The sequence below is a fragment of the Sturnus vulgaris genome, chromosome 21 (genome assembly GCF_052056855.1).
Source record: "Sturnus vulgaris isolate bStuVul1 chromosome 21, bStuVul1.hap1, whole genome shotgun sequence".
Taxonomy (NCBI): domain Eukaryota; kingdom Metazoa; phylum Chordata; class Aves; order Passeriformes; family Sturnidae; genus Sturnus; species Sturnus vulgaris.
In genome coordinates, this window is record NC_142263.1 from 5475314 (window position 1) to 5488211 (window position 12898).

Sequence of the window (12898 nt, forward strand, 5' to 3'; positions counted from 1 at the left end):
CAGCGCCGGAGTCATAAATAAAATCCAGCTGGGGTAAAAATACTCCTTTTCTGGAACGGCTGAAAAATCTCCCGGCGGTGCTGCCAAGAACCTGCCAGAGGCGCCGCGGGATCGCAGGAGGGATTGCACCCAAACATCCCCTTTAAAAGCCTTCATCCATCAGTGGGAAAAGGATCCCAAGGAGGGGAAGGACGGGGTGTGGTCCTGCCATCATCCCCCGTTCCCCAATGCCGGGGCTCATTCTGGGGTGGGGAAACTGAGGCTTGGTCCCACCTGGGCAGGCTGGGGAGGAGGAAATCGTGGGCCGGGCACTGCCCAGCTCCATCGGACTCGGTGCCAGCCCTGGGGATTCAGGCCGGCATTCAGCCCTCCCCTCCCGGAGCAATTGGGAGATGGGCTTATAAATCATGGGATTTTTATGGAAACAAGCAGCGAGCGCCTGGGAAGTGGTGGGGCGGCTCCTAAACAATGCCCAGCCATTCCTGCAGAATTCCAGGTGGCGGGGTTTGGGGCACATCCCATCTCCCTCCTCTTCCTCACCCTGCCCCTGCCGTTCCTCGGCGTTGTTTCCAAAGGCCTCGCAGCAGCACCCAAAGGTGCTGGGGACCCTCGGGGAGATCCATCCTCCCCCCCAGCACTGCGGAGCCGCCTCCTCCTGGGGGAATCTTCAGCTCCTGTCACCGCTCAAGGTCAATCCATTAATTGCCGTGAATTATTTTGGCGTTAATGGAGATGTCTTGTTCACTTCCACTGCGAATGAGGCTGCCAGGAGGAACGTGCTGGCCGAGGTTTCCTGGGAAAGGAGGATGGGGAATGGATGGAAGCAGAGCAGGGCGAGGGGAGAAACCCAGGATTGGTGTGGGCAGGAAAACCCAGCCAGCCGTGGTGGGAATGGCTGGGAATGGGGTCGCAGCCCCCAAATATGTTCTCACATTCCCGTTGGGCAGTTAAGGGGAGTGTGGCATTCCCAGGAGCTCTGCTGCCCCAAAACCCAACTCTCCCATGGCTCCAGCAAGCCGGGATAAGGGAATCCCTCCCCAGCCGTGCTGGAAGCATCTCCAGGCCGTGTAGGAGAAATCCCGGGATGTGTCGAGGTGTGTAGGGGACCAGGAAGGGAAGGGGTGACTGATCCCCCACCCCAGGGGTGCACAGGGGGTACCCAATACCCCCAGCCCGTGCTGGGAGGGGGTGACAAGGCTGATCCCCGCAGGTGGCACAGAGGGGACACAGGGGACACCCCTAGGGTGGCCAGGAGTGACCAAACCCTGCTCTCTCCGCACCCACCCTTGCCCAGGAGGGCTCCGGACCCCCCAATTTTCATCACTCCTTTGCTTTACCCCAGGGCAGCCCCCGCCGCAGCCGGGGGTGTTGGGGTGGGGGCAGCCGGGAATTCTCCGTGGGGTCGGGAAGCGGGAGGTGGGGGCTGCGAGGAGGAGGAGGAGGAGGAGGAGGAGGAGGAGGAGGAGGAGGAGGAGGAAGAAGAGGAGGAGGAGGAGGAGGAGGAGGAGGAGGAAGGCGCCTCCCCCTGCCGCCCTCCTCTCGCTGGCACCCAGCGGAGCCCGATGCGGCTCGGGCCGGGCGAGCGGGCACCGGAGCGCCCAGCCCGGCCCGGCACAGGCGGGGGGCCCGCGGCAGAGCCCCCCTCGAGTGCCCGAGCTTCCGGCACCCCCCGTGTCCATCCATCAGCCAGCAGGAGGGGGGGCGCCCCCTCTTTAACGCGGAGGAGGCGGGGACCCCCCTCCTTGGACCGCTCCTGGCGGGGTCCCCCCGCTGCCAGCGCTGAGCCCGGGGTGTCCCCCCCCCCAAACTTTGCCTTCGGATGCGGGGACTCCGCCGCCGAGCTGCTCCTGCCGCCGATTAATCGCATCTGCCTGGGATTAATTATTCACCCGGCTCTGGGTTGTGGTTTTTTTTGTTACGTTCTTGTTGTTTTCTTTTTTTTTTTTTTTCCGCCTGTTTATCTTTTTCCTCGGAGGAGCGTGTTAATTCTGCTTTTTCCTGTTTTATTTCTTTTTTTTTGCTTCTCGCCCACCCCCCATTTTTATTTTTTTTTTTTCTCTTCCCTTTGGAAGAACAGCGCTTGGAATTCTGATTTTTCTTCTCGTGCAGGGGGGGGGGGGCTGGCGACCCGCACCCTGCAGCATCATCCTCCATCGGCACATCGGGGCTGCTTTTGCCTCCGGGAGGGGGTTCCACGTGCTCTGCTCCCCCCGCCCGCGGCTCCTGAGGAGGAAGAGGAGGAGGAGGAAGAGGAGGGGGACCCTCCCCCGCCGGCTGGGCGCTCCCCCGGCCGCCCTGCAGGCACTGGGGGGGGTTGCGGCAGCTTTGGGGTGCGGGGTGGGGAGGGGTGGGGGACCGGACATGGGGTGCTCTGCTCGCTGAGCTGGGGGGGGCAAAGCCGAGCCCCCCCCTAACCTGACCCGGTTCCCCCCCCTCCCCAAATTCCGCCGTTGGCTGCTGCTCCCGCCTCGCACGTGGTTGGATTTAGGGGGATTTCTGCGGTGTGGTTTTTTTTTTTTTTTTTTTTTGGTGCTTGGTTCGGATTCCTTTTATTATTATTATTTATTATTTTTTATTTTTTTAATTTTTTTTTTTTTCGCCGCGGGGGTGCCTCGGGTTTTTTTTCCTTCCTCCCCCCCCGGGTTTTTCTGGCTGTCCCCCACCTTGCAATGGCCTCTCTGGAGAAGATGCTGCCCGGACCGGCCGCGCTGCTCTGCTGCCTCTGCTCCCTGCTGCTCCCCGGTAAGTGCTGGAGATGGGGGGGGGGGGGCAGTATTTATAAATACATATCTATATTATATATACACCTGCAATACGGGGCTTTGCACCATCTGCCCCCCTCCCTGTGCCCGCCTGGGACCCCCCTCCCACGGCCATCCCCTCCCCGGTTCCCTGCGTGCACCCCCCCCCAAAGCCAAATGGGTGAAGATTAGAGTTTATTCCTGGCTTAATAAAATGACAGCTTGTGCTTGTGAGCGCTGGCGGCGGGCTGGGCTGAGCCTGGGCTGCGAGCAGGGTGGCAGGGGGACACACGGAGCGAGGGGGTGTCCCCCGACCCCCCCCCCGACTCTTGTCTCCTTAATGCAGAGCTGCTTTAGCGGCAGGATCAGGGCTTTATCCGCTATTATCCACTCGCTGATCCCCCACACCCGCACCCAGACACTTTCCCGGGCTGTGCCGAGTTGCTGGGCAGGCTCTGCCCAGGTGGCAGCGTTTTGGGATGGGGGTGCAGCCCCTGCCATCCCTCTGTCCCTGCTTCTCGCACCCGCCGTGTTTGGGGGGCCTGAGCCGCATCCCGATGGCCTCGGTGACATCCCGGCCTGGCCCGGTGACAGCCCCGGGGCCAGCAGCACCTGCTGCTGGGGGCTGCTATTGGCCAGCGAGGCCAGAGAGGGGTCACGCAGCCTGAGGGACACGGGAATGGTTTCCATGAATGATTTTTGTGGATGTTTTCCATTTAAAATCAAGCCCCGGCTGAAGCCGCTGTCCCTGGCCCGGCCAAGCAGAAAGCGGGGGCTGTTTGCAGTCTGGGGGGGCCACCCGGCTCTGGCCTCGGGCTCGGGGTGTCCTGGGGACACTGCCCGGCTCAGATGATCCCTCCAGGAGCTGGAAGGATCCCTGGATTGTGCCCGACTCTGTGTCACACCAACAACCCACAGCCAAGGCACTTTGGGCTCTCTCAGCATCTGCAGCACCCGAGGGGCTTGGAGGAGCTTGAGGAGGGGTGGAATAAAGAGGAGGGGCGACACTGGGAGAACTGAAGGCTTTTCCTCTGGAAATTCAGACCCCAGCGGAGGAGCAGGGATGCTCCAGGCTGTGGAGGCACAACTTTGTGTGGCACCCTTAGGGGTGGCAGAGGTGCCCCTGTTGTACCCCCAGACTGTTTCCTGGGGTGCTCCATGGGCAGGATTTGCTGGCAGAGCCCTTTGGGATCAGCAGCTCGGGGCTCTGGCAGCCTGGAGGGCAGCAGGATCTCCCAGTGCCCGATTTCCCTGGATCACATCCAACTGTCTGGCTCGGCTGTGCTGCCGGGGGCGGCTGGCGGCGGTGGGAACGAGCATCCACCGGCAACAGCCTCTGCTGCAGGGGCTGGATGTGCCCCTCTTGAGGGTTTCCGAGACCCCCCCCCCCCATTGCTGCTGGCACCCCAAAAACCCGGTGGGTCAGGCCTGGGCTTTAGGATCTGTGCCCTGGGCTGGGGGATGCGATGTCACCGTGACTGGGGGGGGTCCCGGTGCCACCGGGAGGTGGGCGAGGGTGGCGAGTGCCAGGGCTGTGCCAGGGCTGTGCCAGGGCTGTGCCAGGGCTGTGCCGTGCCCAGGGGAACGGGAACCTCTGCCAGGAGTTTTTAGCCTCCTTTCAGGATGCGCAGCTGCCCTCGCTGGCCTTTCGTGGACAAATAAAGGTCTCAGAGCGAGCCGGAAAAAGCCGCGGAGAGCTCCAGATTCTCCAGCGCTCCTCACAAATGGCTCGGGCTGGCGGCGGGGTCAGCCCGTGGTGAAGCAGTGCCCTGCTCTCCTGCTTGGATTATTTCAGATTTCATTCCCTTTTCCCTTGTTTTTTATAGAAGAGCAGCCCTCCGTGCCAGCCTTGCTCCTGCTGTGCTCCCCGGGAGCCGCTTGGCCGAGGCCCCAGATCAGCTGCTTCCAGAAATGGGTTTTATTTTATTTTATTTTATTTTATTTTATTTTATTTTATTTTATTTTATTTTATTTTATTTTATTTTCTATTTTTATTTTGGCATCTCCGGGGTGGGATGGCCCCAGGGTGGCCCCGAGGGCTCTCAGGATGGACACATGGACAGACGGACACACGGACATGTGGAGGGTGGGGGATGCTGGTGGTGTCTGCTCGGCACAGTTGTGTTGAGACCTGTTGGGATGCAGCACGGGGGGATTTATGGGATGTTTGGAGCTGTCTGTAGGGTTGAACCTGGACTCTGCAGCTTCCCTGAGCTCCCTGCAGCGTGCCTCAGTTTCCCTGCTGGCAGAGGAGTGTGGAGGCTCTGCAGCGCTCCAGATCTGCTGGAGTTATCCTGTCCCTGCATTCCGGGCAGGTTTGGGGTCCTGTGCTGGATCCCAAACCCCATCCCACTGCTGGGATCCCATCTCCCCCTGCATCCCATCCCTCCACACCCCAGTCAATAGGACTGGGGGTGGAAGATGATGATCCAGGGCTCCATCCCTGCTGGAGTCTCCAGCCTGGACACCCCAAAAGCAGCGGGGGTCACACCCCAGCCCCCTGCCCAGCGTCCCCCAGCTCCGGGCTGCTCAGACCAGCAGGTGGAGATGTGCCATAACTTGCCGGGAATGGGAACCTGCAGCCGGAACAGCGGGAATGAGCCCTGGGATCGCTGCCGGTGTGGGCTGAGTTTACAGCCCCGGTTATTGGGATGGGGTCAGAGCAGCTCAGCGTTCCCAGGAGCAGGGAAGGGCCAGGAGGATTTTGGGCAGGCAGGTGATGGGACGGGACCCGGCCTCGGAGCTGGGTTAAACCTGGCACAAGTTTTACCTTTGGTGCCACAGAAAAGGGGGGATGTGCAGGGATATTCCATTTGGATTTTGACTCTGGAATACTCTTGTGTGGCTCCAAGGCCCGCTCCACCTCCCCCAAACCCCAAAACCTTAAGTCCCAGCCTGATGTTGGTGTGTGAGTGTGAAATTGGGCACCGTGCCAGGAAATTGTCTTTTCTTCTACCCCTTTTGCCCTCTTGCTCTTTTTGAGGGAAGGGAAAAGGCTGAGGGAGATCCTCTGAGTGATGATTTCGGGGAGCACCAGCCACAGGGTTTGGTCCTCACCCAAACCTGTCCTTTTGGGGGAAACTGAGGCAGAGGATGGGGTGGCAGCACCCCCTGGCTGGGGATTGCTCAGGAATTTTTGGAAATCTGGCACTTTCCTTGAGATTTTTTTTTTAAAGTGCTACTATTTACACCACTCCAGCTGCTGAGGTCCTTCTCCCAGTTCCTCTGCATCTTATAAAAGACAAAAATAGGAAAAACTGGGGATCCCAGCAGAGCATCCCCAACGTTCCATCAGCACATCCCGGTTCCAGTGGCTCTTGTGGAGGGGGTCAGGGGGATGTGGCACCATCCTGGGGTACGGTGGGTGAGGGAAGGGCTGCTTAGACAGCACAGCCTGATTTATTTGGCCAAAAAACTGTTGGGTGGCAGTGTGGGAGCTGCTGGGTGTCCCCTCCTGCTTGGCGCCTGTCACTGCCACAACAGGAGTGTCCCATCCATCTGGAAAAGGTCACTCTGGCTAATCTAATCAGAATCTTTTATTATTAAATACGTGTCCCTGCTAACGAGCAGCCCCCTGGGCAGGCAGGCAGGGAAGTGGCTGCTCCTGGGGTGGGACAAGCTGGGATGGGGTTGGGGACCCCAGTGGTGGCTGTGGGGGTGAGATGTCCCCTGGAAGTTGTGGTGGCAGAATGAGGAAAGGCTCCGTGGGGTGGAGTGCTGCCCATTTCCCAGGGAAAAGGAGGCTGGAGCTCACCTGACTGGAAATTGGGAATTCTGGGCTCCTCCAGCCATCCCCACCCTGGGGAGGCACCAGCTGGGCTGGGGGATTTCTGGGCTGTCACCTGTGCCAGCAGCACCACAGGGCCGGGATGCAGAGGTTGTTCCTCAGGATGTGCCTCTCCTTTCCTCTTCCTTGAGCTGTTCCCTGACCTGTTGCTGCTCCTGGCCTGTCCCATGTCCCTCACCCCCCTCTGCCCTGGCCTTGGGGAGGACACCAACACCAAGGCCAATCCAATCTTCTGATGAAGCCACTGTCACCTTCTGGTGAGCATTTCCCACCACCTGGATAATTTTTATCCCCCTGGATTTTCCCTAAAGGCCCAAGCAGGTGTTGCTGGGGTGGCTTTGCCACCTCACGTGGTGCTGTCACCTCCTGTCCCCTGCAGGAGTTTGGGTTTGCCCTGAGCTCTTTCCCAGGACTGGCAAAACTTGAGAATGAATTCATTTTTCATTTATTTTCCTTTAAGGAAAAGCTGTGTTTTTGCTCTGGAAGATAAATCAGGTTGCAAATGCAATCCCTGCTGCTGCCAGCTCCGTGTGGCTGCGGGATCAGCTCCTCTCCAGGAGCCGGGGAAGGGGATGAATCCCTGCCCTGTTTGAGCTGGTACCAGTTCCCAGCCCTGCTTTTAGGGGTCTGGGGATGATGTTGGACCCCAAACCTGAGATCTGGGGCTGGATTTCCCTCGGGTGCCTCCGGAATGGAATCCAGCTCCACCACGCGTCACCAGAGGGAAAGGAATTCATTGGCACCGAGTCATTTTGGAAGGTGCTGCTGGGCACAGCCTGGAGGTGTTGGGGAGGGGAGCCTGGGGGGAAAATTCAGTGTTCAGAGGGTGCTGGGAGGATGTTCCTGCTCCTGGCCGTGCTGGGAGGGGATGGGGTGATCTGAGTGGCTTTGGGGGTGTCCCTGCATTGCCTCTGTCCCCACACTGGGCTGCTGGGGGCTCGTCCCTGTCCCTGATTCCCATTTCTGGCTCCCCAGGGTGGTTTTTAGGAGGACCCACCCGGGCTGCTCCCAGTGTGGGGCTCCCCCAGCCCAGCAGCCCCCACAGAACATTCTGGGGCTGCCCCGTTTATCCCAGGGTCTCTCCCCTCCCATCGCTTTTTGGACATCCATAATCAGCCACTTCCCTGCCCTTTTTCTATCCCCCCTTTTTAATTAATTTCTTCATTTCTCTCCCTCCTCTGGAAAGGCCTTCTCCTCCCTGTCCCCCGGCCTGTCCCTTGCTGTGATTTGTGGAAATTGCTCTAAAGTAGCTGCTGTGTAAAAGCCTTGCTGGCTCCAGGAATTTATGGCAGGCTTTGCCTCTGCACGGCACATCCCATTTAGGCCATATTTATTTATTCCTTTAGGTCCCTGGCTTTTTTTTCCCCCTCCCTGTTTTGTTTATTCCCTCTTATTAATTTCCTGAGGGAAGCACAGCCCTCAGTACTGCTGGGATAGTTCCCTTGTGCTTCTCCCCCTAAAAATCCCAGGATATTTCCCACCAGTGTTACTGGATTTTATTGCTCCTGCTGATGATGGAAAAGCCAAGCTGGACTTTTGGAAGAGGGAGAAATCTCAGGGACCTACAAGAAAGGAGCCCACCTTGTGTTAGAGGATCCCTTCTTGCTGCTCCCAGGACTCCAAATCCCATCCAGCTCCCACTCAATTCCTACCCCAGGCTGATTTTGGGAAGCTTGGAGCAGTTTAACCTCAGTGCCATGGGAATTCCCAGCTCATCCCTGCCGTGGCCATGGACAGATGCAGGAGCATCCCTGTATCCCTGCACCCCTCCATCCCTGTACCCCTGCACCCTTGCATCCCTCTATCCCTGCATCCCCTGCATCCCTGTATCCCTGCATCCCTGCATCCCTGTATCCCTGTATCCCTGCATCCCTGCACCCCTGTACCCCTGTATCCCTGCATCCCTGCATCCCTGCATCCCTGCATCCCTGCATCCCTGTATCCCTGTATCCCTGCATCCCTGTATCCCTGCACCCCTGCATCCCTGCATCCCTGTATCCCTGCATCCCTGCACCCCTGTACCCCTGTATCCCTGCATCCCTGTATCCCTGCACCCCTGCACCCCTGCACCCTTGTATCCCTGTATCCCTGCACCCCTGCATCCCTGAATCCCTGCACCCCTGCACCCCTCCATCCCTGTATCCTGCTCTTCCCACGCTCTCCCAGCTGCACGCCAGAGGAAGGTGATTCCACATTTGTAACAATTATTCACTTAATTGAGTTCCAATTAGCTGGGACTGGTGATGGAGGCTCTGGATGCATCAGAGGGAAGGGGGAGCTTGTTGTCATTTATGTCACCAAAACCAATTTCCAAGGCTCTGCCTGCAGGGAACATTTTGGAGGTTTCCATGAGGGGTCTCCCTGTATTTTCTACTTTTGGTTTGTATTTAATTCCTGGATTTTTTTTTATTTTTTTTTTTTACCCTGGGAGTGTGGAGAGGGGCCCATGTTGGGGCTGGCTGAGTTTTGGGTGGAGGCCTGGAGGATTCTTTGCTCCCTTTTGGTTGGTTTTTAGGGTGTTTGGAGGTGCTGACCCCACTGGGGTGGGAGTGTTGGGTGGCAGGGGTTGGTGCTGTGGGATGAGGAGGGAAGAGATTCCCAGGAGAGGGAGATTCTGAGCCTGACCATTCCCTAGGACCACCTCCAGCTGTGGGAACATCCAGATGTGGGAGCTCCAGCTGTGGCACATCCAGGTGTTTGGGGCCACTGCCACCCCCGTTTCCCCTTTGTGCTTGGTCCCGATGGATGGGGTGGCAAAGCCTGAACCAGGAAATTTTGGGGCTTGGCCTGGGATCCCCAGGATGCTCAGGGGAATGGGGTGGAAGCAGAGAGAAGTGAGAGATCCATGCTGGTGTGCAGTGGGGAATAGCCAGGCTGGATGTCCTCTTCGGGGTCCCCTTGGGGTTTTGGGGGGGATCCATCCCCCCACTGACACCTCTGGGCATGTCCTGTCATCATCACCCTAAAATCATCACCTTGTCACCCTGGATTGGCACTGGATCTGGGGATGAGGGAGAACTGGTGGTCCTGGTGGGCACCAAAAGCCCTCCAGAGGAGCCCTGAGTTGGGCTGGAGCCCTCTGGGAGGGACAGTGACACCCCCTCCATCCCTCCCCGGGTGTTTGGGGTGGGTTTATCACTGTGGCAGCTCAAGTCACTGCTTTAGGGACAACTGTCCTGCCTTGTTCCCAGCTGGGACTGTCATGGAAGCATGGCAGGGGCTGTGGGTGCTGGAACAGATGTCCCACATTCCTCGGAGCTGTGTTCAATCCACGGATCCACCGAGCCTCCAGTGCCACCCATTAACATCCAGAGAGCTTTGAACCCTCCTCAAACTTCCCCTCCCCCTCTCCCTGTGTTCTTTTCCCCCATAAGTGGGGCTATAGCCCCGGGAGCCCCCGCTGTGTCCCAGGGATAAGCCAGGATAAAGCTCCCCCTGGAGCAGTGATCCCTGTGCCCGACAGCTGGGGCTGGGCTAAGCTGGAGCTCAGCTCTGCTCTGGGTTCTGGAGCAGGGGAACAGGAGGATGAGGGTCTCCAGCCCCGGGATTGCAGGTGGGAGCAGGGATGGTGGGAGCAGGATGGAGAGGCTCTGCCTGGGCCCGGATTTCTGGGCATTCAGAGCAAGAGGTGACGGGGGTTGAGCTGGTGGCTCAATCCAGGCTGTCCATCAGCCTCTCCCAGTGCCCCCCAGGCTGCCTGAGCCCAGCATCCCCTGCCTCGGGAGTGGGGATGATGATGATGATGATCCAAACCCGATGTTGGGGGGTTGTGGTGCTGTTTTTTCCAGCAGTGAGACCCCTGGCCTAGGTCTGGTATTTCAGGCAGGGTGGAGGGCGCTGCCCCTGTCCCCACGTGCCCTCCTGGGCAGGCAGAGCAGCTCTGGCCCATCTGGCCCCGTGTCTGTGGCTGGCACGGGGCACATCTGGCGGGGCAGATGTGGGGCTGCACAAAGGGGTCACCAGTTGTGTGTTTACATCTCCCTCTCCCTGCCCAGGCTGCAGGTCACCCCGAGGGGACACACAGGGGTCCTGTCCCATCCTGCTGTGGGCCTGGGGGTGGCTCCTCAGCCCGGGAGGTCCCCAGGCCAGTGGGGATCTGGCCAGGCACGGGGAGCTGTGTTTTGGCTGGAGGTGCTGAGCTGCCAGGGTGGAAGGGCCATATGGGCCCCTCTGTGCTGGCCTAATAAACCCGGAATGCAGGTCAGGTGCTGCAAATCCCGCTCCCCACAGCGGCAGCAGGGCTGCAGAGCAGAGCCAGCCGGCAGGGCTTAACCCTTCTGTCCCCCCAGAGCCAGCCAGAGGGGACACGGGGCCACCTCCCCTCCCAGGGGTGACAAGGAAGCAGGGCAGGGCTGGGGACAGTGGCGTGGGGACTGCAGTGTCCTGGGCTGTGTTGTTTGTCCGTCCTTCCTGTCTCCTTCCAGGCTCCAGACACCTTTCTCCCATCTCTTGAGCTGTTGGAACTCTTTTCCTTTTCCTTTTCCTTTTCCTTTTCCTTTTCCTTTTCCTTTTCCTTTTCCTTTTCCTTTTCCTTTTCCCTTTTCCTTTTCCTTTTCCTTTTCCTTTTCCTTTTCCTTTTCCTTTTCCTTTTCCTTTTCCTTTTCCTTTTCCTTTTCCTTTTCCTTTTCCTTTTCCTTTTCCTTTTCCTTTTCCTTTTCCTTTTCCTTTTCCTTTTCCTTTCCCTTTCCCTTTCCCTTTCCCTTTCCTTTCCTTTCCTTTTTTTTTATCCCTCATCCTGGAGCTGTTCTCTTGCTGTCCAGACATTTTTCCTCCCTCTCCCTCCTGTTTAATTCCCCTTTTCCCCACCCAGCAGTTTCACCCACAGCTCCACGCACCTCCTGCCTCCTTTCTCCTTCCCTCCTGTCCCCGTGGCTGTAATTCCAGGCTGGATGTGGCTGGGTTAGACCCTCTCCTGGCAGGATTAGTTTATGGCCAGGGAAGGGAGGCGCCGCTCCCGTCCCCTCCCGGCCACAGATTAGAGCATCATTTAAATGCATTTGGTCTGGGAAGGAAATCTCTTCCCTGGGTGCCGCCAATCCGCCGCCTCTCAAACTAATCATGGCCATGGCATTAATCTCCAGCCCAGCCTGGCCCTGTCCCCGCCCCGCTCGGTGACAGGGCCACCCTGCGTGTCCCCATTGCAGGGCCAAAATGAGTTTGGGAAGGGCTTTCCTCGTCCTGCTGCACCCAACCCTCATTATCCATGGGGGGATCCCATGGAAGCAGGAAGGAGCTGGGTGCTGGAGGGGCCAAATTCTCCCCAAACCCTGCTGCTTTAGTGGGTGACAGGGGGTGTCCTCCACAGGCACTGGGTGCTCGCCAGGGTGGCACAGAACTTCTCCTGTCCCCCACTCAAGGGGGACACCAGAGATTTTTGCAGCACCTCAAGCATGGACTTTGCTTGGGGCTGTGCTGGGCATTGAGCTGGGTGTGTTTTGGGTGTGTTTTGGGTGTGTTTTGGGTGTGTTTGGGGTGGGTTTTGGGTGTGTTTTGTGTGGGTTTTCCCTATGCAATATCCTGATGCTGCTCCAAACCCCGGAGGTTTTGGGAGGATAAAGTCTGATGCTGTTCCAGTGAGCAAAGTCCCTGTCCCTGGACCTCACCCCAGCGGGTCCAGCTCACATCGCTCCAGCTGCTGGATTCCTTCTCCTCGAATAATCTCATGCCTTGGAAAAAAATCCCCTTTTCCACTTGTTGGGGACGGCAGGAGGATGCAAACCTTCACCCTTCACAGCAGAAAACAGCTTCCATGAATGACAGGAGCAGGAAGCCCCTCAGTGCTGGTACTGCTGAGCAGAGGGGCACCCATGGGTGCTTCCCAGGGTTTAGCATCTCTCCTGCAGCTCCTGGCTCCCTGGGAGATGGGAAAACAGGCAGAGGGAGCAAGATGGGGTGGCAGGGGCTGGAGCTGTGCCACGGTGGCATTCCCACAGCGGCGGGGAATTCTCTACCCGGCTCCGGGACAGCTTCCATCCCGGGATGGAAGGAAGGATGGAAGGATGGAAGGATGGAAGGAATTCTGCCTGTCCCGCAGTGTTAATCCTTTTATGAGCTCTCTAAGCTGCTTAACTCCCCTGTGCCCCGCAGCAGAGCCCTCCCCGGCCGGGCCGGGGGTTCCTGAATCCCTTGAACCTCGAGGAAAGTGCTTGGGGTGACTTTCAGGGCTGGAAAAAACCTCCAGGTCCTGGCAATCTCTCAAGCCCCCGTGGGGAAGGGGGGCTGAGACATTCCCGGGAGCGGAGCCGTCACATCCACACCTTTGCTCGCCGTTTGACACCGCTAATTTGGGCTCGGCTGCTCGGGAGCCGCTTGGGAGCGGCTGCAATCAGCGCTGCGAGCCGGGGATGCGGGGAGCCGAGGGGAGCCGAGG